A 27893-nucleotide genomic window follows, 5' to 3' on the forward strand; every position below is an offset into this window, starting at 1 on the left:
GTCGACTCCTCCCGGGGGGTGTCGACTTGTGCCACTGACGTCGACACGATGACAAATCGACTTTTCTCTTAATGCCCTAGTAGTGAGAATGTGTTGATTTTTTGTATTGACAAGAAATTCCACGAGAAGACCAAGAACAACATGTTAGTCCATCACTCAAAACTTTCTGACTCCCCTATATTGTCTGTGGCCGACCCATTTGTTCTTTAAAATGGTCAGAAATATGTTATTTCTAGGCCTGTCAACAGTACAACGTTAATAAGTTGGGTTTTTTTGGCATGCAACTAACGCACATACTTTCTGTAATTATGACCCTCGGCCCACCCTGTAGTTTGGGAAATCAGGAAACGATGCAGCAGTAACATTATGGATGGCAAACAGAAACAAACCTCTGTGAGCAGAAATGGAAAAATAGGGGTCTTTTGAATGGCAAGTCTTGTTCTCTTGACAAGACCGAAGTTATGTGCATTTAGTGTCGATGTGAATTGAATTACCACCAAAGTTCGTCAAGCTCCTTAAAAAAACAGGATGTTTAGTTAACCTTTGCATTGTGTTAGTGTTACTAAGTAATGTTGCATTCAGGTCAATAGGTTCATATGTTGTGGCTTGTTGGGCTTGAGTTTGCCATGGTATACTTTCAGCATCATCGCTGTCTGATGAAAAACACGTATCTCTACAGTGCATGGAGTGTCCATAATATTCCCTAGTAACCGTTTGTGTGGGTATCCAAATGACCAATTGAAAGAAGTTTTATTACATCATCTTTTCAACACGTATCTCCATTGGGTGTCAGAAGTGTCCATCAAAGCGTGTAGAAAGTCAAAATCGTCAAAAGTGGAGATACGTGCTTTTCATCGGACAGCGACTATGTTTTGAGCATGCAGTACCTTTGAGATTATTCTGGAGAATATTCTGGACCATATATCATTGTTTTGGACTGTTGCAATAATAATAAACATAATTTGCATAAAGCAAACATATTTGTCCGCTCTCGTGTTGATAAAAATATCCCTTTAAGGTACATTTAGAACAAATAAAAAATGTGTGATTCATTAGCGATTAATCGCGAGATAACTATGGGCAATCATGCGCTTAATTGGATTAAATATTTTAATCAATTGACAGCCCTATTTATTTGGTTTTCAAAATAAGTTTTTACTAAAACAGCTAAGAAATGAGGATTCAAGATTCAAGATATGCACTGTTAGTCAGTGGACCTTATTTGAGGTCTGTTAGGTAGGTGGGAGTGTGCAGCATGCAGGATGTGTGTCGTAAAGAATAATATTCCTCGTTAAGTCAACTGAGGTCAATGTGTTTTAGAATATGACTCATCAGATTCATGGTAAGATGTACGATGCCTCGTTTAAAGTGTTGTTTCCTTAAGACTGCATTTCTGCTCACTTTTCCTGACTGAACATCTGTGGAAATTATAATGGGAAAGCATCTTTTATCATCTCTGAGCACCAAAGACAATGAGCCGCCTCCTTAATATGGTGTGACTGTAACAGCAAGATTGGAAGGGAAGTTGATGTATTAGAAATGCAGAAATTAATACATAATAAAACCAAGATGTCTTATAAAGTCATTGGATTTTTGTCACAATCTGACAGGATGAACGAGATAATGTCTTTACAACTGATGGTTCAAAAGTTGCCCATTTCTCGCATTGAAATATTTATATATTCTGCATTTTTTTCCTTCATTTTCAACTCCTTATTATGTCTCCATCCTAAATTACATCCTCCTCATGCACCCCTCCCCATCTCATCTTTTCTTTTATCCTTTCTCCATGCTCCTCACTCATGCTCTTGCTCTACAGGGACCTCAGGGGACCCAGATGGAGCCTTAACACTCAAAAGCTGGTGTCCCCCTTGGGCTCCCTGATTTCTTGAACCGTTCCAGCCACTGACTTCCATACTCCACAGGATGGCTGAGAGATATAGAAAAATAATCTAATTATGTTTGTGTTGTTGTTGTTTTTTAGACTAACACTGCAGTTGTGATTCAGTGTGCATTTTTTAACGTTCCTTATGTATAATTCACTATACACATGCATATAAATCATTTCATGGAATAACCAACACCATATTGAATGTGTCAGCATGTCCATTGCTCTTTCATGTAACCAGTGTGTTATGCTGACATGAGATAAACTGATACATGAATTGATTTGAATAACATCTCTTTATTTTGTCGACTGTGATCGACTGTAAAAACTGTCGATCACAGTAGAATATTATAACTCACAACTTCAAGCCTTGTAAACATGGAATAAACCATCATGACTTAAACTCTATGCGAAAAAGAACAACACAGCACTGTGGAATAACACCTCAAAGTCTGAATATGCCATTTCATCAAGGTCTTCTTGAGCTGCTCTTAAACTTGCCCCTCCCCTGGCACCACTTTGCCTTGGGAGACCCTACCAGGGACTATTAGCCCCAGATAACACAGCTCCCAGGATCACAGGGACACGCAAACCCCTCCACCATGTTAAGGTGGCGATTCTTTGAGATTACCCTAGAATTAGCCGTTTATAACTACATACAGAGCCGGTCCTGTTCCATTGAGTCTGCCATGTTGTTTCTACAGTAGCCCACAAAGGACAAACCAAACACTGGCTCTAAATATGGCCGTTCAGGTTTTTGTATTTTCATGTTGTACTGCTACTAGAGTTTTTTCAATACATTTTAGTTTTAGTTGGTTACAATCTTCACCCCTTATCACCATTAAATCCTATACACGAGACCAGGAGTTGGCAACCTTTACTGTCAGCCATTTTTGGCCAAATTTTTTTTTAGTATTTGTGCCTTATACATGTAGTGACAACAACACATCATCATTTAATCTAAATAAGTATTCATTAAAGGATAACTTAAGTGTTTTTCAACCTGGGCCCTATTTCCCCATGTGTATGTGTGCGTATGATTCATAGGTACAACTCGTTCTAAAATTGGTTGCGTATTGAGGGAGGCGGATGCAACCGGGAGCCGCGAAACAAGCTAAAACAGTAACGGGGGCAAATGCGTCCCGTATAAGTTTGCGCATTAAAAGTGCTTTTTTTCACCACTGACCGGTTCAGATCGCCAGTGTTATCTCTGTAAATAGCATACTAAGCCTTTCCCTTACCTCTGGGCTGTGTGTGACGTCATCTCGCGAGAGCTTTGCTCCACTGTGTCTGTAGCTCTCTCTACTCGTGGGACAGCCGTTTTCTTGAGGAAGAGGTGTTTCGGGATTGGATGTCTTCTCTTCTTCGGCTGGCAGTAGTCATCTTGGGAGAAGTGAGCACTGCAGACCTGATGGTCTGCAAGGCGCAGCGTCTGGAGAGGAGTGTTAGCATCCATTTGTAGCACAACTAGCCACAACTTCAGCATCTCGCCGTCCGACAAAGGCAGCCTATGAAAGCTGTACGGGGTGTTGCGCAACATCCTGTTCTTGCAATTTGGATAAGCACAAACACAAACCATTGTTTTCAATCGATGCAGTAAAACTCTCAACTGTACTCCGGGACAACCAGCGCCACTCGGAGCGGGACTCTGCATGGCTCCTCTGTTTTATTCCGGCAACAAGCAACGCTCTCATGAGATGACATCACAGCCCAGAGGTAAGGGAAACGCTTAGTATGCTATTTACAGAGATAACACTGGTGATCTGAACTGGTAAGTGGCAAAAAAAAGCACTTTTAATGCACAAACTTACACGGGACGCATTTGCCCCCGTTACCATTTTAGCTTGTTTCGCGGCTGCCGGCTGCATCCATCTCCCTCAATACTGAACCAATTTTAAAACGAGTTGTACCTATGAATCATACGCACACATACACATGGGGAAATACCGAAATTATCCTTTAATATGTCTTAAAACAAAGTTTGGTAACGATTTAGCTTATAGACCACAACGTACAGCTTAATTACGTCAGATATAGGGTGTAATATTTTGTACCAACGGTGTACCTGTACAGTACATACAAATACATATATGTAGGTACAGAGGAACAAGATGTAAAGTTATGGTTCCTTGGTTTTTGACTCTGCTTAGATTTATGGACTTTGCAATTTGTGTAATTTCCCTGAATGGGCTTTTCTGCTTTCGCTGAGTGCCTTCCTGTGTTTGACCCCTGACCTCTTATCCTCCTAAGTATAGATTTGGATTTGATAAACTGCTCATGGTTTTGTATTTGGAATCAATAGCTAGCCTCACTGAGGAGACTCAAGACAAGCCATCACTATTGAGATTCTGCAGATTTTAGGAAAAGGCACCAGGCTGTAGATGTATGATGCACATAGATAAGACAAGATGTTAAAACTTTTTTTTTTTTTTTTAATAAATTCAATGTATGGGCTACACATTTATACAATTGGAAAATGTAAGAATCAATTAAAATCTTTAAAAATAACTGTGATTCATTTCCATATAGATTTTTATCAAACCAATGGGAGCCACTGGATAGGGGGCCTGAGCCGCAGGTTGCCCACCTCTGCACTAGACCTTTAAACCCAGCCATGGTCATTTTCACATAGTAGTCTAAGCTTACATGTGGCATTTTACAAGTTGTTTTTCTCATCTTGCACATGATTCCCACATGACCATTTTTTTTCCAAACTGGATGTTGTTGTTATTTTTTTTCTATAACAAAATTTGTGATTATAACATTGCATTCTGTCACGTCGCAGTGTTGGTCTTAATGTGACTGATTGTGCAGCCCTATTTCAGTAAATGATTGAGCATGTATCTCCTATCGACAGGTGGTCTTTGTGACTTCACAAAGCTAAGAGTTTTTTCTAGGAGCATTTCATGGCAACCCATCTAACAGTCCTTGTGACAAAAAAACAAAATGTTTAATGCAAAAATCAAAAGTGCCTTTTTGTTTGTTTTTACCAGAGATCAGTATCCATAGAAGAGTGTGCGTGATGTTGCCTGGAACTGCCCCAGATATGTCTGTTATGGTTGCTGGCAGGCAAGAGGGTATAATCATTTTCAATTCTAAATGGAAATGTAATCAAAAGATAATGAAAGCATCACAAGTCTCTGTATGAATCAATCTGCATTTCAATCCTGTGCTCATGGTGCGCTGGTTTAACAGTGCGCTGAGAATAAAAATGGTGTTATTTTTGTACATCAGCTTGAGTTATAAACTGGTTTAATGAGAACAGGAAACAGTTTTGCTTTAAGATCCCGTGCCTCAATTAAAGCATTCAGGGTCTCTTAAATAGCTGTTGCAGAATCATAAGTGCAAAGCCTAGGGCGGAGATGAATACCTTGGTTTTAATGTGGACAGATAAGTGGATCTTTACACGGATAGTCCTTGGAATGTCCTTGCAGATGCAGAAGACCAATGAATAGCTGCTGCTACTACAATAGCTCTTATCTGCTCTGTGAAACAGGGCTGCATGCAGAAGTTGGCTGCCACGAGACCATCCCACAAGAACAGAGGGAAGGGAGAAGAGCAGTCAAATCCTCTCCTCTGATCCCATTGATGTCTAAGCTTAACTCTAATTGAGGAGGTGCTCACTTGACAGAGCATGAGTCCCTCCTATATTACTCACTTAAGCAGCTCTCCTTGAGCTGGAAAAAGATGTCCTTTACTCCCTGGTGTCCTGCAGTCAACTTTCAAAAGATCAATTGTAATTTGGGCTGAATAACCTCAACAACTTCTGATGGATTGCTCACATGGGCTCGTGGGGATCAAGGATGGGATCGATGCATTTTAGAAAATGAAATAGGCGAATTAGTGTTCTATGTTTGCTGCCACTGAAGTGAAACACATACTCTGTTTAACTAGATCCCCACCGAGGCTGGCATTGAGTTACAGATGAATGCCTTTACTAATAGCGCGTTGGTATAAAGGCATGGCTGCTTCACGTAGGGCCGAGGGAGCTTGTGCTGCTATTTGTTGATTTTCAGGTGCTGCGTGTCGACATTCATGGTGATTTGGTTAGGTTGTAACAAAGAGCAACAGAGTGTGTGGAGCTTGTTGCTGCTTGGGATTTACTGATGCTTGTGGGTTTAGATTTATGAAGGACTGATATTAGCTGAGACAGAGATGTTTTTCCATGTTAATGGCTTGTGAGAGATAATATGACTCCAGTTACAGTTAATACATGGACTAATTCATACAAAAGATTATCAAGCCTGTGTGTGAAGGTTTATTTCTCTTCATAATTACATATACCTGGGTTAAAAACAAATATGGAGGACTTGTAATTTATTCAGTGAATGAGCAAATCATGTCAGAAATTCCTCAAACTCTTTCAACCTGTGTGTTGTTTGAGGGGGTCCATGTCATTGGTCCGACAGCCCATTGGTTCGGCATCCCATTAGTCCGATTCTCGCAGTGCTGAACGGTTCGCGGCGGGCGTATGGTGCGCCGCGACTGGCTCTGGGTCAGCTGGGAAAGGCTTGAGGCGAAGCAGGTTCACAGCTTATGTGTTTGTCACTTTTTTTCATTTTAACCCACACCATGATCTTTTCCTAACCCTAACCAAGTGGTTTTTGTGCCTAAACCTAACCAGACCTTAACCACAGGGCATCATGATGATTTCGGAACAATGGGACTTCGGAACAATGGGTTTAATATGGTCGGAACAATGGGATGTTGAACCAATGGGCTGTCGAACCAATGGGCTGTCGAACCAATGGGATGTTGAACCAATAGGCAGTTCCCGTTTGAGGCTGTCCTTGCCAGAAAAAAACAGCATCTGTTGCTTGTACAAACGCTTAAACAAGTCACATTTATCTTCCTCATACAAGCAACCTCTTGTGGTCATGGAATAATGACGCACATCTCGTCAACAACAGCCAGCAATGATTTGATCTTCCCATTTTTTTAAAGGAGCACTTCACCCTACAAATGACCATTTCTATGGTAATTACTCTCCCCATGTCATATTGATTTTGTTGTTTGTCTCGCATGTGTCCAGTGAATGAAGAATCCAATAGGGGAGAAACTTCTACATGAATAGACGTCATAGGGGTCAGTGTTCAGCAACAGCAAAACTATATCAAAACATCCGTTTACAAACTCTCACACAAGTTGTGCAGTGTAATCCAAGTCTCATTTATCCTCAGTGCTTCCAAAACAGACAGCCCTCTCTGACAGGCACTGGATGGAACGTGAAATGCATCTATGTTCTCTTCAAAGCTAGACTCTGTTGACAAAACAGTAATTTCACCCTACTGACATGGCAGCTGCTGGTCTACCACTGCCTCAATTAGTTAGTTTGTTTGTGTAACTTTGGTGAATCCACTTGAGGAAAATACTGCCACTGTACCCTCTGAGATCTGGCAAACAGGGTACTATTGCTGAAATATGGTTCAGTGAGGTGACATGCAGGGGCGTAGTGGACACAGGATACGTGAAGTACTGTATCTGTCCCCTATGTCCCCCGCACTTTTCCATACTGTAGATCAAGTCTGACAACCGTTAAATTTATTTTAACAAGTCAGAGCTCATTTTTCCAAGTTGTCCTGGATGCACCGTGAGTGGGCGGGCAAGGTGCACACTTGCTGCTTCTTTTGTCATCACAGCAGAGAGGCAGGCTCCCTCTGTTGCTTCTCTAGGCACCGAGCAGGGAGGATATACTGTGTGTTTGAACAAAAATGTACAGCAAACAAGCCAGCAAGAGGCAGAAAACCCTGCTTTCAGGACATACCACAACAACTAGGGCAACAGACGCTGACCGTAGGTTCAACATTGACTATTCCATCAGCTTGGTGTGTCAGGGCCTTTACAATAAAAATGCCAGCTTTATTTGTGTCGTTATTGTGCCTAACTTTTGTGGAACATAACATGATGTACTGAATTAATCTGCACACGTTGTGGTTCAACATGAGACCAAATTTTTCCATGGATGTCAATTTTTATGCCGTTACAGAGTCAAAATGTGGTCTGCAACAGACTAGGTAAGGCTTTTTTTCAGCTGAGTTGAAAGTGAAATGCCTTCCACTTGATGCTTTTGCTACATGATTTTCTTGATTACTTGCAGCCCCTACTGAGCAGTTAAGAGGAGTGAGGATACAGCAGTCAATGACAGTATAAAGCGATCAACGAAACAGGTTTCTCAGCAATTGTGAATCACTGCAACCACAAGAGGTCCTGGGGCGTACAGTCATAAATGTGCATACAAAATATTAGGCTGATTGGTTCAGTAGTGTGCAAGGTTAGTGATGGACAGTCGGAAACAAACACATGATCCCCCAACGCATTCTCACTCTGACCTCGTCACATATGGATGTTGGTCATGAACTTTCCACTTGACGATGCGATGTGCAAGGTACCCTGGTTACGTTGGCTGTTGATGTTGTACACCATGTCAACTTCAGCCTGTAACATGCATTTTCTGTCTTCAAAATACACATTTTCACAGGAAATGTAGACATTGCATACAGTCTCTTTCATAATAAATGCACTACGTTGATACAACACCGCAAAGTGACACACATTTTTGTCATTCAACAACAATCACGGTTATGTTTATCCAACACATGCACGTGGTTGGGTTTTGGAAAAGAGAACAGAATTTGGCTTTACATTCTAACTGGAAGCGAAACTGGTCTCCCGGGTGAAAGTCGGTGGTTGTTGGACCCGTACTCTGACATTTCACCCCCAGGGCCGTCGCAACCAGACAGGCAAACTAGGCAATTGCCTAGGGCCCCGAGCTGAAAGGGGGCCCCCAGAGACGGCTGACATTGGTCCATATCAATGACAATATGATGGAACCCTAGACACTGCAACAACAACAACACGTTGGAATCCCCCCCCACTGGGGCCCTCTATTAACTGCTGCTTGCGAGTGGCTAGAGGGGGCCTCCCAGAGACTGCTGACATTTGGTCCGTAATCAACGACACAACTTGACACTGCAACGACGACACGTTGGGAGACCTCCCTAATGGGGCCCCCTACTAGCTGATTTGCTGCTGCTGCTGCCGGTGCCGGGCAAAATGAAGCGAACATATTCTTCAGGGCACGCAAAAAGAAAAAAAAAAGCAAGAGGAGGATGAAAAAAAAACGAGACAGAACAGAACAGATCAGGATAATAAATTAACAGTAATTCATATGACACAATGAGACAGAAAGAGAGACAGAGAGAGATGCAGGACATACGGTAATGACAGTAGCTTACAACAACATTAATGAAAGTAATAATATTATAATTATAATTCTGGCTATTGTGGTACAATATGTTGAAAGTATATATTAATATCTGATAGTGTACATATGTGACAATAATCATATGTGTATCATAACAGTAGAAGTGTGATTAGAGGGGCCTCCAAGGTGCCTCTTGCCTGGGGCCCCCAGAGTGTCTTGAAACAGCCCTGTTCACCCCCTTAACTTTAGTTGTCATCCCACCATCTTTCCTCCTGACACCACCAACAACGACCGGCCACGTACATGCCAATGTGAAAGGACAGCTGCTTTCGTCGATGTCTGATGACTGAAGTCACTGCCCAAGTACTGGTTTTCAACAACTTCGGATTGAGACCAGGATGGATCCCCTCCAGGCTTATGCCTGGTGAAGGTAATAAAATGATTTTGATGATCTGGCTGAACTGTTGGTTTGTTTTTAACCCATCCTATGGTCTGATTGCAAAAGTACGTTTCTCCATTGGGATAGTTTTTAGTGAGGCTGCAGCACCCTGTGATCTTGGCAATTATCACAATCGACAGAACTGGACTTAGCAACGAAAATGGATTCCAAAATTTAATAAATCATTGTTGTCCTTAAAACCCTTGAAATGGCAGATCAGAAAACATTCATATGAATAGTTTGTGGTCATAAAGGGGGTTAAGCTGTGTGCTCCTGGGTTGTTTCTGTGTGATGTTCATTCTCACATGTTCTTTTTATGGACATTCTGGCTCAAATACTATCATAAAGAATCAGAATCGTAAGTCTCTTTTTACAAGCTTTCCACTGCTCATCATGACACCTTTGCTGGGGAAATAAATAAATGACTGAATAAAATGAAATTTTAAAAAGCCAAATCAGTGTGATAATGTTAAGCAGGAGAGCATTTTGACAACTTTTCCCCACACATGCTTTGAAAAATGACACGTCGACACGACAACCAACTGTTTGACACTCCTTTGTCATGCCAATTGAACATGAATATGTGCCGCACAGGAACACCAAATTCCCCCATGTAAGGCAATTATTACAAAGACATGTCTTTTGCTCCAGAGGTACATCATTGACATACTGAAGCTTCATTTAACAACTTCTCACCGATGAGGGATTATCATTGTTGCCCACAGCTACAAAAAAAAAAAAAGAAGAAAGAAATCCTCCTATACACAGTGTACAAAGAGACACTTAATCACAGGGACTAGATCAGTGGAAAATGGAGTGACTCTGTGTGGTGCCAGCAGAGCCAGCACCAGGGAACGGGATAAAGGATGATGTATTCCGCTTAGAGCCTGTCGGCAACTGATCCTTCTGAGAGGAAGCACAGATGCAATCATGAGCTTGCTTATTTTCAGATAAAGTCACAGTAATAGGGTACACATGCAGTCAAACACAAAATGACACATGCTACAAATCAAGTTGCCTGTCCAGTGAGCCAAACTACAACTCACCTCGGGATTACAGGCTTAAGGGATCAAAGGTCATTAGTGTGTACATGCAAGATAGCCTCTATATGTGTATGTCTATGTGGGTACATACATCCTCAGACCTAACAATGCCTCTGTATCTATGGATTCTTTGAGCGCCACAATGGTTTGTCTCCTCTGCTTTCAGCAGATGCATCATGTAGTTGTTATTGTTTCTCAGATCCATTCCTCCCATGGCCAGTGATGCTAGACGAGAGCCATCAGCCCATCACATCTATTATTCAAAAAACCATGTGTTAGCAGCTGTTTCCAGGCTCATTAGACAGAGATCATACAAAGACTGAGGATACAATTTTAGTTGTGATCTGGCTTGCAGTGAGCCAGTATGGATGCCACAGAGCTCTTCAACACCGCCATATAACACAGACTGAGAGGGAAGGATGTAAACAGATGTAGTCGTTTGCAGAGACACGGTCTTGTTTTGTCACATGCCAGGATAATCTTCGGGCGCGCACTGTTTCTCCAAATCGGAGTTGGACTGTTGGTAAAATTTCTTTGTTGTGTTTTCAGCAGAGACACATTTTAATTTGGAGACATCTAATGAATGATCAGTGTGAAGCATTTGGAAATTGCAAATTTGATTTGTTAAAATTCAGTCTGGAGGGTAGCAGACATAATGCCTCTTGTCGCCATTTACAAAACACGGAGATAGGATTATGTAAAAGAATCTTTTTGTTGGATTCTTTTGTCATGTTATAAACAAACCAAGGCATATACACACACACGCACACATGCAGGATGCTTAAGAAGATATCCAGAATATATTAATGCCATCATGCAGTACATGTTTTGAGGATTTAGTTTGCTTAGCTGCCATTTCGAACCAGCCTTTAAATACTGACGCTTGGTCGGTGGCCCTTGGCATCAGATACCAACACACCAAGGCATCCTTTCGCTGCAGTATGTGACACACCAGGCAGCTGCATTATTTAAATCTCGAAGCAGCTGCTGTAATATAAAAAGCAAGAAAGTGAATCGGTCAAACAAACTCAGAACTTTCACCCTAGAGACTGCTGTTTATGTCCTGTGTAAAACCAAAAGTGCGTTTGAGTCCTTTGTTTGTTGGCTCCAGTCTGATAGAGTCAATCAAGTTTTTAACAAAATAGTGTGCTGGTAGTGTAGCATAGTATGGTTGTGATATATGACATGTAATGTATGTGATGTTTGTCATGTGATGTTGCATTGTGTTAGTAGCAAATGTCCTTTTTTAAGCCAAACCGTAATATTTTTCTAGTTTTTTTTTTTTCTAGGAAGTTGTTACCCACCTTCTAATTTTCTTTTAAAAATACACTGCATGCATTTAACAAGCAGAATCTGTACTTTTTCTGTGAAAACAGAATTTAGTTTAAAAAAGACACAGTGCATGTAACAAGCTATCCCTGAGGTGTCCAAAACTGACGATGGAAGGGTACCTAGTGTGTCATAGTTTGACATGTATGGACACTGAGCAAGCATTTGTATTTGAAGAGTTGGGAGAGAGAATGCGTTGGCCATTTTACTACTGCTAATCTAATCTTAACCAAAGTACTCTCGTACAACCATTTGTATGATATCCTACAAATTAGCACCCTACAAATAACATTACATCCTTAATGTAAAGTTACATAATTAATGTAAAGTTACGGAGGTTAGCTTTAGGGAAGTAAAGTTACTGTCGTAAGGTTTAGGAAAAGACATGGCGAGGAAATACCTTTAAATACATCAAAGTTCACTCAAAGTTCACATGGTTCCGAAAACGCGACCCTGGGGGAAAGTCCATTTTGTTGTGACCCATCCACCAACCCAACCTGCCTCTGAACCAGCTGCTCAGGACTTCTTCCTCGTTTCTTCCTTCCTTGTTTTTTTCTATTTAAGTTGCAGTGTGTATGATTTGCGTACATTTCTACAAAATTCATTGTCTGTTTTCCTTCTGCTGTGTGATGTTATATTTTGTTGAGACAAACAAAATGATATTGCATAATCAATCTGTAAAATTTACATTCAGCAAGAAGTGAATGCTGCTACACTCTGAATACTCATTTATTAAAAAAATACATGCTTTTGAACAAATGACTGATGTAATGCTTCCCCACTCATCTCAAGCTGGATCCATCACACAAAGTTACAAAGAAACAACCCCGAGATCATAACCGGGACCAAATGTTTCCAGATCTCTGCTCATGATGACAATTGGAGGTCCAGATGGCAATTCTGCACTGCTGGTTGTTACCGAGTCAGCATCCCCACGCGGTGTTTCCAGAACCTTGTTGAATCTATGCCTCGCAGAATTCTGTTGTGAAGGGAAAAGAGTTCAGACAGCAATTTCTCAGACTAGTCTGCTAGTCTGCTCATTATGGATATCGCTGACTACTTTTCATTTTTCAGTTGAATAACAGAAGAAAGCCTCATTACCTATTAGATGTTCATTTCAACTGCATGATGTATTAAGTGCCACAAAGTAATTAAATTATGACAAAATAATAGTAAATAAAATTACATGCTATTAAAAGGTTTAAAAATGAGTGTGACTACTGACATAAATCTTCATCATATGAAAAGTTAAAGCAGCTGCTTGTGAGTAAGGCCTTGATCACAGTCTGCTCACCCTATTTCTGTCTTACCAAACACTGTTTTTTTTAGAACTGGGAATATGTAATATAATCTGTTGAGGTCTTAGGTGAGAGCATGGGTATGCAGTGAAAAAATACAGGTGGTCTTGGACCTATCAATGCCTAGGCCCCCTTGGAAGCCTTAAAATCTATTTTTTTTAAAATGAGAAGTGGAATTTATACTTGTGCTTCAGCTCTACGCAGGGCTTACACTGTAGCCTACACACATGGTCTACGCCATTGTGAGCATTTATACTTGTGCGGTGGTGTGTCTGTGTCGCTCTCCAAAACACTTGTCAGCAGTAGGGTTTCTGTGAAGTGCTACAAAGTTTAGTTGATTCAAAACACACATTAAACACACATGAAACATGGCTAAATAGAGACTATTTCAAACACAAGTACACAAATCAGCTTCACTATAACTCGCAGCATCCACAGACAAAGCACTTGTCTTTATCTGGACACATTTTCCCCACAAATACAACATGCTAATGTTTTTAGCACAAGTCCATGGCATTTTGCATAGTATAAATTAGCCTAGCAGCTAGCGGACTTTTCTTCTTCTCATATGAAGCCAGGAACAACAACAGCATGTAACAAAGGTAATGTCCATTACAGCTCACAAGCAGCGGCGGACTTACCATTAGGCAAAACTAGGCGGTTCCCTGGGGCCCCAAGTTTCTGAGGGCCCCATAAAACTCCTCATACATTTATGGTTAATAGAGTTTTTTCTTATTTGCACACATTATTTATGTTTTTGATTACAAGCCTTTCACTAAAAATGCCAGCAGAATGCTGATTGTATTATGTGTGCCTCGGGGCCCCCCCTTCAGTCCCCACTACATTGGAATAGTCCATCTTACTGCGCATGTGCCGAAAGGATTCAGAAAGACAGCAGCAAAACAAACAGCTTGACGTAGAGAAGAGGAGAAAAGAAGAAGACAACGACAACGATGAAGTTGAGAGAAATGAAAAGAAGTTACCCCAGCAGAGCTGAGAAAAGGAGAAAGAAGGAGGAGAGTAGAAAATTTGTTAAAAAATTGACAAAAGTCACTAGTCACTAGTTTTTCACTGTCACCACCAGCAACAGTCAACCGGCAGCAACGACGTCAACATCCGTTCCGGAGGGTCCGTCGTGTGGAGGTCAAGATGAACAACCAGTGAGTAACGTTATCAAAACTGTCCAAGGGGTACATTTAAAAAAAAAAAGTATTCCTTTACATTATGCATTCAAAACATTACAAAGTATTTAAGTAAATTATTAACAACTACTCACTCTGCATTAAAATGATCCCTGTCAGTGTTTTAGCTTTGTATTAATATTGCTTTAATGTGTGTTATAATTTACTGCTGTAGATGTTTAAGGTTGAGGAAAAAGGAAAAAAACGAGAGAAAAGGAGAGGACGACAACGAGAAAAAGGGACAGAAGAAGAAAAAAGGGAGAGGGAGACAATGAGTAAATGGGACAGAAGAAGAAAAAAGAGAGAGGGAGATAATGAGTTAAAGGACAGAAGTATGAAAAAAGTGAGAAAGACAATGACAAAAAGGGGAAGAGAAAAAGAAAAAAGGGAGAGAAGTAAAAAGGGAGAGAAAGACAACTAGAAAAAGGGACAGGAAGAGAGAGGGACAAAAGGTAAAAAATAATACATGTGTATTCTGTTAAAATGTATGTATCTGTATAATTGACCTGTTGTTGTTTTGTATATTATCTTCTCATTTCAGCGCCACAACAAGAAAAGGATCAATAAAAGGATGTGGAGGGCCCCAAGCCTGTCTTCGCCTTGGGCCCCAAAATGACTAAATCCGCCCTTGCTCACAAGGTTCACCGACAAAACAACTTTCTTATACTAAACACGTTTTCCAAACAAAGATAACATGCTAATGTTATTAGCACAAGCCTGTGGCATTTTACATTGTATAATTTAGCCTAGCGAGAACTGGAGATTTCCTTTACTCATATGTCAGGATAAATACCAAAGTACAAATCCTCAAAGAATAAATTACACACACGACATAAAATGCTATTTTGTGGAGGTTTTATCATCTTGACAATTTATTTTTCCTTATCTGTAAATTAAAGTAAATGACGTGTAGTTACATTTCTGAGGAGGGGGAAATCAGGCTAGGCCTGGGATATGACATAGACTCTACGTGGACACAGAGCCTATGTCATAAGCACGGCGTTGATTTGATGCAGAAGTATAAATCCCGCATTAGAGAGCACATGCATTACGGAATTGGAGCACAGCTATGGGCTCTGCATCAGTGACACCATAATGAATTATAATGCACAGGTGGAAGCTCACACATTAACTCTAATATTTGTGGATATCAACTCCAGTATCTGCTTTGCTCCCTAAAGAGACCTCTAAAGCTCGAGATGGACTCTGTCAAAACCAGCGGTCAAAGCATCAGCTTTGACTGACAGCATCGAGTGGTGCAATTTTTTTTAGATGTTTGTTTTATTCTCCGTGACTGTGAACAGTTTTCCTGAGGGCTTTCCTGTCCATCCCAGTAAGGCTGGGGCAATATATTTGTAGAGTTGAAGGTAAAACAACACATAGATGTCGAGGTTGAAGCCTCTGGCTGTTTGGCTGAAAAAGGTCAAGCTTTTCAGGAGTCTTGTTTAATGATGTTTCAAGAGCATTACACTGAAATGATAACTTTCCACTGTATGAAAGCTAGACCAATGAGCATGGGTGATTTGTGGTCTAGACGTTGAAGTTACAATATTGTAATGTAGAAATAAAAAGATAAAAGGTCAGGTCAGATCTTGTGTAAAAACGAGCCGGATTGGGTCCTGAATTGGTTTATTGTGATAACAAACCGATTCATGTTTGGTGGGGTCTATTGAGGTTTGTGTGATGGGTAGAGGCTTTAAACTATTTCTATTAACATGTTTCTTTCATAACTACACACAGGATGGATGAATGTGTGGTGTCAGCTATGTGGACTGCATTAGTTATAAGTTTAACTTATCATTTTGTAGAGGGGGGAGTCTTTCTGGTTCAAGGGAGCGTCACCTTGGGGAAGGAACTGGAGCTTCAGGTATCAAATAAATATAGATGGGCTCACCTCTAAGCACAGCATTAGGTCTGGTACCAAACCTCTGGAGAGGGGCTGGACTTTCTCCGTTTCCGGAGTTGCTTAAAGTGAGCAGGGCCAGCTGGGTGTGAGAATACTGTTAGAGTTCTTCCCACTGAATGAGAGGTTTGCCTCTATGCAGCTAGGTGTTGCTGAGAGGAAGGCTCTGACAGCATAACCACCACTGTACTGAAAGACTTCAGTGCTAGTGGCATGCCTGATCTGACCCTGCGTGGTGCTTAGTTATTGGACTCCTGTACTTGTCATGGATAACATCCTTTTGTTACTTGGTACCACAACACTTTAGATGTGTCTCCATTTCTCTCTGCCAAGTTCCTCCTCCTTGTCTTTTCACTCAGGCTTCTCTGTGCTGAGACACTGCCTGTCCTGGGACCTTTCTGTCTCCCTCCCCTGGCTGCTGGTGCCTCATTCCAGATGTTTTGGATGTCGATATTTTTCCTCCAGGAGATTTCAGCATCTTCTCTTGTCTCTCTGTGTCTCCCTTGTGTGCATGTTGTCCTTGACTCTCTCTCCCTCTGTGTGTTTGTGTTTTTTCTCCTATTTAATGGTGCGTTTAAGTTTTGCTTTCTGTCCTCTTTTCAGGTTCCATGGTGGACTGGAGGTCATGTGGCCCAGGTCCTGTCTCTTTGGCGAAACTTTGGGTTGCTTTAAGTCCTCCTGGATCCATGTTCTTCAGACACATTTATTATCTTTCTATAACTCTGTCATCCTGTTGGTTGTTCTATACACACGACATCTATCGTATGCCTGTCGGTCCAGAAAGAGGGATCTATCCTCTGTTGCAATCCCTGAGGTTTCCTCTATTTGAAAGGGTTTAATAATCCCTATCTGAAGGAGGTCAAAGGACAGAGGGTGTTGTATGCTATAGTATGCAAAGCTCCCCTGAGGCAAATTTGAGATTTGTAATATTTGGCTGTATATATAAAACTGACTTGACTTAGGTCAAAGGATGATACAGGATGCCAAAGTTTATACGGAATCATTAAAAAAAACTGATTTGTGCTAACCTCAATTAAGATTTAAAAAAATGTTGTTTGATGCTTTAGGGGTTGTTTTGTGTTCTGTTTTGCTAATGGTGCTCTGTTGTGTGCTGGTGTTATGTGCAATACATGAATGGCTGATGTGCAATACTGTTATGTGTAGTAGGTGTTTTTATGTTTTATGTTCTATTATTGTAAGGCAGCAATACTTGTGCAACTCCTGAGTCCAAGATGAATTTCCCTATGGGGACAATAAAGTATATTGTATCGTATCAAAGGCTGATAATTGACTTTGTGGGTTAGGGGTTCATCTGATCTACAGCTAAAGGTCTTTGACACTCATGTGAAGCAGGTGAAGAGAGGAGGGAGCTGTCAACTGATAACCACATAGTGGCTGGATCAGGTCATGCCCTGTCCACGAGGTCTTTAACTCCCACCTTCAGAGGAGTTTGTCATGCATGCCAGGAGAGATTGGGGACGTGGAATCCAAGTGGGCTGTGCTCAAAACTTCCATCATGGAAGTTAGAGTTGTGGTTAGAGGGTCATCGGTGCCAGTCATGGTGGCAACCTTAGAACCCATCAGTGACGAGGAAAGACATCAAGCTGAGTAAGGAGGCCTTACAGGTTTGGCTGGCCCAGGGTTCCTCTGAAGCTGTTTTCTCAGCAGGTGTCATTGATGGAGTCCCAAGAAAAATAGGGACTGGCTTATGTTTACAATTTAATTCACTATAGAGGCCCAATGAGAGTAAGAGTCGTAAGAGTGACTTTTGGGCAAGGGTACAGATGACCCTGGCCCAAGGCCAAGGGGGAGCCCATAAAAAAGTCTATGGTTGACCTTTAAATCGGATCACGTGGAATTTACTTACTCACTTATATCATTGACAATAACATTTATATGTATTTACATGATTGATAAATGTATTTTTGTCATTAAAACACATTTCAAAATACCATCTGATGCTCCCAGCCCCCGCAGGTATTGTGAAATAGTGCGGCCCATCTGACAGAGGGGTCAGATCATGAACTGATTTGATGGAAGAGGGGCCCACTTTGGGAAATGTTGCCCCTGCCCCTGCCCATATTTCCTAACAGCTGGCCTACTCTGAAGTGAAATCTTATCAAATGGGGGTGTGTGACCCAATGTATGACAATTCAGGGGTCTTTGACATGAAAAAGGTTGAGAGACACTGCTCTGAAGCAGCAGACGGGTAACAGAGGGTCAGAAGGGCTACAGTTTCATGGTCACTGAAGCAAAATCCAAAAAAACTCATCTGACTTCCCACTCAAGATAGGCCTCACAGCAATTCATTCAAAATTAACATTTGAAAAAAATGACTGCCCTGGTTGAGATGCCTCTTCAGTGGCATGGTGGTCATGGACAGTGTCCATGAACTGGCAAACTGGGATGGTAGTTTGCATCTGTAAAAGGTGCTGCCAGAGAATGGGGGACCGGGCCATCACTACGAGCCATTCGGCCATGATGTAATTAGAGTGAGAGCTGTCCATATCCTCAGCAGTCAGGCAGGTTTCCAGTGGGTGCTGGCTCAGCAAGGATTGTCCCTTGTGACCAATTCAGTTTGTGATCTTCATGGAAAGCATCTCAAGAAAGCAAGTTAATTGCAAGTGTATAGCAGTTAATGGAAATGCAAAACAGGAAAAAGCTAAATGAAACACAAGGAATTATTCAAAAAGGTTCAAGCTTAACAAAAGCACTGAGCTTCCGTTACCAAATGTAATTTACTGTAATTTTATCTCTTGATGATTTGTCTGCCAGTCTCGGATACACATATAAACTGGTACAGCAGCATCTGCAACACTGAGAGATACAGTGACTGCAGAAAAGATACAAATGATGGAGATACTCTGTGCCTGCTGCTTGGGTTGTGTGGGTTATGGACTTTAACACATGCTCTTTGATGCTCCTCTTGTCTCCTCAGACACTGGAGTTAGTGGGGTAATTAAGAGAAAAGCCCCAACCCCCCCACTAGTTCTTTCTGCTATGCTCCGCCCTGCCATTTACTTGTATCCAGCTGCTAATTAATGGAGTGCCATGAAAGGGTTACCCAATCAAATCACTGGACAAATAAATCAAAGCCTTCTTGTTTTTTTGAATGGAATGCTAGCAGTATCATCAGAGCCACTTTTCAGCAAAGCTTCTGGTTGCTTACATGTCTTTGAATGTTCCTGGGAGTTTGCTTGAGCTCAGGAACATTTCTATTTGCAAAGTGTGTGTACATGAGTGTGCATGAGCGTGCGAAGGTGCACATTTTTTTGTTTGTAGGTTGGAACATTTGTACTCGCTCTGCTGCGGCTGCACAAAGGCTGGGCCCATTAACCAGATTCATTTGAGAGACTGGAGTAACATTGAAGGATGGATGCGGGGAGAGGGGACAGAAACCATGACAGCGCAGAGGGAGAGGGAGGATGAGACGGGCAAAGAGAATGATAGACAGCTGTGTGGGACAGTAAAGAGACCCGAGAGGAAGAAGGGAACAGAGAAAGAGAAAAATAAAGAGAGATGAAGAGAAAAAGCAAGAGAGGAGGACGGGCTCATGGGAGGAAGAGACAGGAAGAGAGAGTGAAAACAGGTAGGCGGCAGGGGAAGATTAAAAAGTGAGACAGAGGGAAGGAAGGGGATATGGATGTGGGATCTTCTTGTGGAGGATAATGGCTCCCCTCTCCTCTCTCCTCTATTGCTCACTGAAGGGCACATAAGTGTCTGTGGGCAAATATGTATCAGAGTCTGGGCAGCTTAGGCAATTTCATGGAGCTGGAGAAGATGATGATAATCCAGTTAAATTGAAAAATGGGAATGTCTATGGATCCTCATTCATCCTGTAATTAATCCTTTCTTACATTCATGCAGCCAGATAGTTTATGTGATTAGGATTGACTGAGGATAATACTTCCCTCAGTGATGCCCTGCTGAAATACTACTCACTGCCTTGCGATGTACAAATGAACATTTATTTCAAGCTCTACATCCAACAAAAAAGGTCCTCCAGTGTTTAATGGAAGAGTTAAATGGAGTGTCACCCACACAGGCAGGAGAGCTGCTGAGGTTTCACCCTGTCTGTTTGAGTGTGTGTGTATGTCTGTACTTGTACATGCTACGCAGTGAGGACCAAAAAATTTATTTTAGCAACAAAGTGAGGACATTTTTGCAAAGTGAGGACATTTTGGCTGGTCCTCACTTTTTCAAAGGCCTGTTTTAGGGTTAAGACTTGGTTTTAGGTTTCAGGTTAGATTTAGGTTACAGTTACACATTTAGTTGTGATGGGTAAGGGTAGGGTAAGGGGTTAGGGAATGCATTATGTCAATGAGGGTCCTCACAAAAACAGAGGTACAAGAATGCATGTGTGTGTGTGTGTGTGTGTGTGTGTGTGTGTGTGTGTGTCCATCTGTTTTGGGTCAGATTTAAGCACCAGTTTTTTTACTTGAAACTTGTAGTTTGGGGAAAGTGCAACTGGGGACAACTGTTTTTATGGCACCTGTATTCGGCATACAGTAAATAGAAATGTGTCTTTATGAGGTAAGGCTAAGGTAAATGTCAAAGTAAAAGTTGGCAAATATTAGTGCTAAAATGTATTTGAAAATAAGTAAAAGCAGATGAGAATAGTTGTTGAATAGAGTGTTGGAATATTGATGCATGTAAGCAGTATTTGCTTTTGTGCCAAGTGTTAGGTCAATACTATTCTCATATCTGTTAAAAAAGCAACAGTTAGGATGGTTAAACATATCCTCTTAGAATGGTTTGTATAATATCTGTCCTGTTATCATCAGATATTCACTCCTATTCAGTAAGAGGTCAGAAGAACTTTAATTTACCTCTTTGTCATACCTCCAGTCATAAACTTTTCATCAAATTCCATGGTCCCCAACTCTGGAACTCCTTAGACAGGTCTCTTAAGCTTTTATCCTCCTACAAAATGTTTAGGACTAGTTTGGTCAGGTATCTTCTGTCCAGGCAAAAGAATACTCATGTCTAGTATAATTGAAATGAATTTGTAATTTTATCGATCTTTGTCCTTGTTGTTGTTGTCTTATTTTTTCCTTTCTTCCTTCTTTTTTTTCCTCTCTGTTTATTTGTTGTCTTTTTTCGTTGTCTCTTTCCCTTTTCTGCTTCTTTTCCTTTTTTCTTTTTTATTGGTTGATCTGTTTTAGTGATTTTGTATTGGAGGGGAGGATTTTATATAAGTCCTTTGGGCTTCTTTTCCTCTCCTGCACAATTATTTGCCCTTGTATTAGTAAATATAATCCTTGTTTTTATCATTGTGCATATGAATAAAAAAAATATGTATATATATATTTTTACGAAAATGCACATACAACGGTTTGTGTAATATCAAACAAATTAGCAATCCACAAATGACCTCATGTGCTCAATGTAAAGATATGTAGCCCCAAACACCAATCCCCCAGGGGAAAGTCCTGTGTTGTTTGACCTGTCCACCACCCTATCCTGCCTCTTTAGGCTGACTTTAAGTCTTTATACTACTTACTTCTTTAATTTCGTCATCACACTGGTCATGTGATTACAGTCTTCCCGATTATGTGTGTTATATATGATTTGCGGTGCATTACCTTTTATAAGTATATGTATGAACAGTGTATGAGAACAGCCTGGATGGTTAGCTTAGTTTAGCTTAGCATAAAGACTTACAGCAGATGAAAGGTAGATGTGTCTTTACCTTCAGAAATGTAAGTGTTTCACACTAAAAAAAAAAAGATAAAAACTGGTGCCATTTTAGTAAATCATTATGAATTCTCATCATGCAAAGAGGGAACGCTGTTTCAAGTTTTTTCTTTTTGTTTATCCTGTAAATGGTCTGGGCAACATTAAGGCAGCTCCCCTTCAGAGGTGTTCCAGCTAAGTAGCTGAAGGCAATGAGCTGTATCTCCACAGAAACCTTTGCCTTCCTAAATATAATCTCTCCCCACCCATTTGTGCTTCAAAGAAAGCACAGAGGACATTTTCTAGATTTATGATGGACAACAACTTCTCGGGGAAGCTGCGTAAAGATTGCCAGTGGGTTATGCTTTACTAAATCTAAGAACTGACATTTTGAAGGTCTGACCCCTCTGAAGGGTACATTTATCTTTCCAAAAGCATTGCACGCTTTTGTGGAACCACTGTGCCCTATCTCCAATCAGATACTGTAATAATGGAAACCTCTTAAAAATGAAGCTTTGCTAAATGTTGTCTTTTTGAGTGTTTTCAACAAAGAATGGGCCATTAAATTTGAGTGACTGCTTATTTATATAGAGTGACCTCAGATACTAGTCAAACTCCTTTTACTCAGTTTGATACGCTAGTGACTTAATGAAAATACATTATTTGCCACCAGTTTGCACTTAATGTCCAACATAAAAGTCTATACTTAGTCAGGTGATATGATTTAGAAAGTGTAACAAAATAAAGTCACAGTTCACGATGCATTTTAGAGCTAAAACATTTCATGCAGTGCAAAGAGTTCTTTGTAACCTCTGACTCGAGGCAGAAATCATCACAAACAAAGGGAATAGAGAAATTGCCACAGCAAAGGTTGTCAGGAGCACAGTGGACTTCAGTACTAAAATGATCGTAAGTGTGGAAAAAGTGTGGAACCAGCAGACCTCTTGCTGGGGTTGGCTGTCTGACTCAGACAGGACAAGAAGAGTGTTGGTCAGAGAAGAACTCAAGATCCCATTGCCCACTCTGATGGCATGTGTGCCGGGCACTGCACCAAATCAAAAAAGAGTGTTGTAGAGCGGTAAAATGTTGAAGACTCAATGGCACATGACAGCACAACTGAGATTTGTAAGGCAATTTCAGACTTGGAGCATGATGGACATTGTTTCTGGCATGAGTGCCTCGCTGTAAGTCTGGGGAATGTCCAGGACCATGTATCTCTTAACTGTACAATGTCTGTGGTGGATGACTGGAGGGCTCAGAGTCCCTCGAACTGAGAAAAGGACCTTCTCTGAAATCAGCTAGTTGAACAGGGCTGTAATCACCTATTTAACACTGGGAGGGACCATGTTCTAATGACAAATTCTGAAACCCAGAAATGTTTTAGAAAGTGAACAGCTAAACCGACCATTTTAGAGCATTTTGGAACAAAAAGTTTTGATGACTGAGTGGCATTTTAGGAAGCCAACATAACTTTGAGGACTGCGTAGAAAAAGTGCATTCACACTGACTTTATTCTGACTTTTTTATGTAATACTATTGTCACAGCTAATGTTTCTTGTGTTCTGCAATTTGTTTTATTTCATTCATTCATGTTTTTTCCTGTTTTACTTTAAAACTGACATCTCCTCTCTTTTCAGATCACTTCACTTCCTGCCCCTGTGTGTTTTCCCTCCCTTTTGATGACTTCACCTGTGTCTAATTGTCTGCCAAAAAATAATGTACAAATGTACTATATCTATGGTTTGGAGAAAGGTACTATTCATTCATTAATTTTCCGTATCCACTTTTCCTGTTGGGGGTCATCAGGGGGCCTGGAGCCTATCCCAGCTGATAACCTGGACAGGTCACCAGACTATCACAGGGCTGACACATAGAGACAGACAACCATTCACACTCACATTCACACCTACAGACAATTTAGAGTCACCAATTAACCTTTATGTCTTTAGACTGTGGGAAGAAGCTGGAGTACCCGGTGAAAACCCACAGTGACATGGGGAGAACATGCAAACTCCACACAGAAGAGCTCATCCTGGGTTCGAAGCCCGCACCCTGGGTTTGAACCAGGAACTTGCTGTGAGGCGACAGTGCCAATCTAGTGTTGTAGTAAAGACCGCACTAACCGAGACCAAGACATTACCGAGACCAGAGAGTACCGAGACCGAGACAAGACCAAGACTTTTGAAGGTCGAGACCGAGACAAGACCAAGACCATATATATCAAAGGAAAATCATTTTTTATTTAAGTTTGCTTTTAAATAAATATAACAACAAAAACAATATCTGCTCTGTTGTTGCAGAGCACACTGAAACAAATCTTAGAGTTCACACAGCCTCTCCTCCTGCCATCTCCATCCTCTGTGTGCAGGGGGCGTGTCAGTCACTCACACTGACACCGGGCAGGTAGCAGCTGCAGCTGGGGGAAATCTTTATGCTACCAATGATTTGAAGTTATTAGCTGTTTTTGAGATGGTCTTTTTCACTCTTATCAGTAAAGCACGGACAAAAAGCATCAGTGGTGGTCTCGACCGGTCTCGTTCAAAAAACCCGAGTCCGCCCAGTCCGAGACCGAGACAAGACCGAGTAAAAATGCCCTCGATTCCGAGACGAGACCAAGACCCTCAAAAAAGACCGATCTTGAGTACTACAACACTATGCCAATCACTAAACCACCATGCCGCCCGTCATGGCAACACCACTTGGCAAAAACACACGCAGAACTGCAGTACACTGTAATAGCAGAACTGTTAGTAATAATAATGATGGCAATTTGTTGAGTTCATTTACGATTATAATTATATTTGCCAATGATTATTTGGGTGCAAGGTTCCTTGTTAAAGCACAGCATTTTATCTAGATTATTTTTAACCAATAAATTGGCAGGGACATATTAAGCACACACACATCTTCCATTATGTATACTGTAATCATGCCCTTCTTGTAGAGTGCCTTTTTCGCACTACAACAAAAATGTCGGAGAAGTTTTGGGATAAGTTTGTGAATATCCTAAAGTAAATATCCTAGCCGATTTGGTAATGGTGACAAAATATAGAAAAAGGTGAAAGGATCTGAACATTTTCAAAGGAAGCTGTGGATGTGGTTGATGCTGTTGAATCACTGAATCTACAAAGCACTCTTTCTAGGCTCCATGATGATCTCTCTCTTGCTACAACTGACTGAAACAGCCCAAAAATATTACCTCTTTGCTCCTCATTTATTCCCATGAGCAGCCTCACAAACACATAAACAAGCAGAATTTATAAGCTGGACTGGGGGTGGTGGTGGTGGGGGGGGGGGTGTTGGTAGTGGATGAGGATGTGGTGGAGAATAACATTATTTATTTATGAAGCCAAATGGAATTTCAAAATGAGGAGCTGAGTGGATGGCTGGTCAGTGCTCTCTCAGTGTCAAGAAAGAAGAAAAAAAAAGTCTAATCAAATGAAGTCAGTTGTTTAAAGCTTAAAAACACCCTGGTCACTAAGATGATGGATAAACAGCAGAAAGACCAGGAACAGAGCTGTGTGCACTCAAGCAGCACAGAAATGCTGCACTCTGTTTACTTGCACTCTGATGATTCCATTAATGTTAATTTAAGGGAGGAATCAAAAGAGGAAATGGAATATTTTAGAAAGCCCAGAGCAGGGCACATTTATCTGAACTGTGTTCATATGAATAAATAATCAGGGAAAAGGTTAAGACAGGTTATTCCTGTGTGCATGGGATGAATGTCTAACACCAGACTGACAGATTATGAAACTGACATTTGTATCAATAATAAGAGCCACTGTTGTTGGAGTGTCTCCAGTGAGTATGACTTTTTTTATGAATATCACTTTTTCTTATCAATAAGTAATTAGGGACAAGGTTAAAACATGATTTTAATTCATTCATAGGGTGACTCGAAGAACCCTGATTGGCAGACTGATTAATGATTTTTGTACCAATTCTGACAACCTTTAAGAACTTCACTGCTGATAGACAAATCTATCTATCTATCTATCTATTGACATTTGAGCAGTTTTAAGGAAGGAAGCAACTTTAAAGGTTCAGTGTGCAATTCTGGAAAAAGATAGTTGAATGCTGAATCTCATTCCCACAAATCATGAGACTTAATAATCAGCTATCTTTCTCCGTAATTACACACTGCACCTTTTGAAGTACAGCAAACAAGGAAGTGACACATTTACTGACTCAAATAACAGCAGGCTGTAATTACAAAATTAACAATGTCTAATCTAATTTTCTAAATGGAAGGTTAACCAGAGCCACCAGATTGTGCTGTAAGTATTACATTGGGCAAAAAAACTGCCTTTTAATTTGACGCAACAATACATGAGGCAAGATGTGTGATTCACATTTTACCACTTTTTATGTGCACCATATCGTATAAAAATGACAGAATGACACATTGAAGAAGGAAACCTAGAGCCTTGCCTGGAAAAATGTTGCAGGTTCAGAATTTGGTATGAATAACAAGAATCTATTGTGTTTCTTGGCATACTGGACTCCTTTTCCAAAAAATATAAAAGTAACACACACGAGAAGTATAATGAGGTGTTCATCACTGACAATAGACTTGATTGTAGAGAACAAGTGTTGCACACTCTGGCTCCATATGCATTTCTTTTATTTTGATGATGTTTTGGCCTTTGGGCCTTCTTCAAGATCAACAAGTATATTGAGACACAGGTACACTGATCACCATTAGGTTGAGCAAAGAAACAATTTTGAGGCCCTCAACAAATCAGTACTTTTAAACCAAATCTTTTTCAGGAGACACAGCCAATCACGTCATCAAAACAAACGACTATAGCCACTAAATATTCTACAGCATTCCAGTATAATACATTTTTTTAATTCACTATATTCAAAAATGTTAAAATACAAAAGTATTAAACTGATTGCTTATAGATAGATAGCAAAAGTTAAGGCATCAGCTCTTAAAACCAGTTGAACCCTAAAGTCCCCCAATTGGGGTTGCTAATAAAGGCCTGGTGTGTATCAATACACTGATCAGAAGAATATAGTGATGTTGCCCATGAAATTTAACAGCAGAACCTCAGCTACAAGGCTGTAAAAATTTACATGCCCCAAACTCAGTTTTAACATCAACTAAATAAACAACAACAACTAACTCCAACAACTCCAAACAGCACCGATATCCTGACCCACTCGGTATATTTCGGGCTCTAACTCGACCACGTTATTCAAAACACACGCCGTTCATCTCTAATGAAAGCTGAGACTCCACTCTTTCCACATGTATACTCCAAATCACTCTCCCTTTAACCATCACAGAGCTACAGCCCAAAGAACAACAACAACAGAAATCTCTTTGCCAAAATATATTTGTAATATGGCTCTTACCTTATTAATTTCACCATAAAATGCGCATTCTGCTGTTCATTCATGCTCCGTTCACATACTACCGGAAGTTGTCATTCAAATGAATCCGGGCGGAAAAAAGGTTCTGGGGGAACAAAAACAATGACCACTCACAGCAGCCGACATCGCCCCACAACACGATCTGCTGACTCTGACTGGCTTACAGTGCTGTCAATCTCATCGGCCAAGCCGTCATGGAGATACGGGCCTCCAAAGCTCAGAATAGAAACTCAGGTTCAAATGTAGTAGGTGCATATTGGTCAGTTTGGAGTGGGAAATAGAGGAAAAAAACGAAACAGACAGTTCTATGTGTATACCCTAAACATCAGTCGGGATTTATAGAAACAAAAAATTAAAGATATAGGATTGTACATGACAAAAATCACATGCAAACATGGTGCAGTTTTGGAGAACTCGCCTGAATTTTCTGTACTAAAACCTCTCTTATATTGTTCTGCTTCAATTTATCAGAATCAACCTTTGCAGAGTTAATGTTCACATATTGTACTATGATGTGATAGAGGTTTAGAGCTGCTGCTGCATCATT

At 40.8% G+C, this 27893-nt stretch overlaps 1 long non-coding RNA gene across 1 annotated transcript in view; it reads right to left on the reverse strand.

The window, feature by feature from the left end:
• Window positions 1-12424: 12424 nt before the first annotated feature.
• LOC117269151 (uncharacterized) overlaps window positions 12425-27893 on the reverse strand; it is a 39371-nt gene continuing 23902 nt past the window's right edge. Inside the window, exon 3 of the long non-coding RNA XR_004502708.2 lies at window positions 12425-12882. This is a non-coding gene — a long non-coding RNA (uncharacterized LOC117269151). The remainder of the gene's footprint in view (window positions 12883-27893) is intronic.

This window comes from Epinephelus lanceolatus, chromosome 19 (genome assembly GCF_041903045.1).
Source record: "Epinephelus lanceolatus isolate andai-2023 chromosome 19, ASM4190304v1, whole genome shotgun sequence".
Taxonomy (NCBI): domain Eukaryota; kingdom Metazoa; phylum Chordata; class Actinopteri; order Perciformes; family Serranidae; genus Epinephelus; species Epinephelus lanceolatus.